Below are 2,612 nucleotides of genomic sequence, written 5' to 3'. Positions count from 1 at the left end.
CACACACATAAACTGAGATGGTCTGCCAACTTTTGAATGTTGATTTACTGTTTAGATCTCTAGTGATGGTCTTCCAGCCACCACAATCAAGTGAGCTTGTTGTTTTTTTGTCCCTATGAGTTGTATGGATTGATTATTCTAAAATCTTCAAGGATTTTGGGCAGCACAGAGGGCTTTGTTGGATTCGAAATAAGAAAATCAAGTCCTCTGACTAAATAAAATGTTGACTCTCAAGAAAGGAGCAAAATTGTATATTTTGGTCTTTGTTGGTTATCTTTGTCACCTAGATGAATGGAATGGGAATTGCCGCACCTGCTAAATCTAACTTGTATTGCATTAGCTCCATTGAATAAGTGCCTTATTGAACTAAGCACATCAGGAGCTTGCTCTTGTCTTGGTGCTATTTTTGGTACCGCTATTGTGTCGTGTTTATTTGGTTATGGTCAACATTGATGAACAGTTCACCTATAGTGTGAAACTAGTTTGGGTCCCGAACACTAGTTTTTCCTTTAGCATTTTTGGTTTAAGAAGTACCAGATTGATTAGTTGTAGTTTTTATGGTACTTTATTTAACACATTAAATTAGCTCACTGGATTAAGGGCCTAACAAAGCTAAGGAGAGGATTTTTAGTTTGCTGAGGAGCTTGCACCTGTCTTGGTGCTATTTTTTTGGTACTTCCACCATCGATGAACTAGGGTCCATTTGCAGTTTGGAACTAGTTTGGCTGAAGAACACTGATACATGTAGTAATTTTGGTTGAGAAAGCACCAACATGATAGAGTAGTGGAGTTATAATTCTCGAGTGACACACTATGACAATGTGACTCCATTATGGATTTTTTTGCTGAATCCATTATACCAATGCCACTTCACTCTTCACTGTTTGATATCTAACCATCTATTTATGTTGATGTCCTTCGTAGCGGAAATTACCTAGAAGCATCCTTTTAGCACATAACGGCATGGCAAAATAAATTTCTTTGTGTGCAATCAACCATACATGTACTGAGAATGATGAGCATCTTTGTTTTTGTTGTTGTTGCTTGCTGCAGGTGTCACTTGGTCTGGTGCAGGGCTGGGTGACACATGTGGTGTGGCAGCCATGCAAGATGGGCAAGGTGGCTCGCTAAGGTCTCGTCACCCGGAGCATGAATTTGTGGACTTCAACATCTATTCCTCATTGCAGGCAAGTCTTTGGTCTTCACCCTCTCTCAGATTGTCCGGTCATCTAGTTGTGGGCGATGGTGGTTTCGGCTAGAGTACCAGGTAAATAAACATTTTGTGATTTTTCAGAGCGAATGTGAGTAACATCTGTCTAAACAACAAGAGTCTTCCTGGTCAAATACCACAGTAATGGCATATTATATCTTGTAGGCATAAAAAAATTATGGTATTGAGCCCTTATACAAGTGCTGAGGTTTTTATAAGCTTTGTTGTCTTATGGGTTCAACTCTAGCCTACCCCAACTTGTTTGGGACCGAAAGGCTTTGTGGCTGTTGCTTTTGGTTTTTTGTTATGTTGCATCCCTCTACTCTTTGGCTGAAATGTTGTGTTGTGAGTGTCCTGTCCAATGCAAAGCAATTTATTAAGTAGAGAGAATAATTTTCCTGGGGTTGGTTTATGATATTGTCCTGTCGAGGGGGAGGGTGTATCTTTTGGATAAAAAGAAGTACCCCGGATACATTGCCTTTTGGAACAATACTAGTTGTTTGTTTTCTTGGCAGACGCAACACATGTGTATGTTTGGAGGGAATTTGTCAAAGATGAGCAAATGCAAGTGTGTTTGCTCATCTCAAGGGTAGGTGGGTGGGTTGATGCCATTGTGAGTAGAAAGATTGTTAGTTTGCCGAGGAAGGTGAATTCATAGGCCTAGTTAATAAGATTGTCATGGTGTTTTTCATTTTCGGCAGAGCTAAGATAGCTTGTTGTATCTATTGAGTTTGTAACTTGAAGTGAGTGGATGGATTTTTGAATCCCCGGTCTGGAGGTGCATGCATTAACGAGCAGACCATTGGTGTACCTCAACTACCTAGGTTTTCAGTCTACCTAACAACAGAATTAAGGGGCATGCCTAACCACCTAGGTTTTGCTTAAACTATGCTCTGCTGGTTGGTTGTGTACATACACAAGATGAATCCCGTCCCTGTTGCTTTCTATCAATGAGATTTTCTACATTGGGCGTATGCTGATGAGATGCATAGCTAGTTTTTCTATGTGTATTCCTCACGGGCTTGTCTTGTTCTTTGACTGTGTATGACTCAGATTTTCTACTCGAGAAGCTCGGCGTCGACAAGAGCGTCAACCGTAAGCTCCATGTCATCATCTACAAGCAGTATGGAGCCACCATGGCTGGGCTGCTTGTATGTATGCTTTGAACCCACAATAATAATTGTTATTTTGTTTGTCTCTAGTCTTGATATGTATCCTGTGATCCTTGATGCAGGCCATCGTGCACCAACTCGACTATGATGCACATATTGATAATTTTGGATAAATAAGCTAGAACTGCTGTTGAGCACCCCTTAGGTATATATGCAATTTTACTTGATCTGGGTATTGTTTAGTCTGACTTGTATGTATTCTCCTTGTTGATTCATCATTAGATTTGTTG

Source organism: Triticum dicoccoides, chromosome 6B (genome assembly GCF_002162155.2).
Source record: "Triticum dicoccoides isolate Atlit2015 ecotype Zavitan chromosome 6B, WEW_v2.0, whole genome shotgun sequence".
Taxonomy (NCBI): Eukaryota; Viridiplantae; Streptophyta; class Magnoliopsida; order Poales; family Poaceae; genus Triticum; species Triticum dicoccoides.
The sequence above is the reverse complement of the archived record's forward strand: the minus strand, read 5'-3'. Positions refer to the sequence as shown.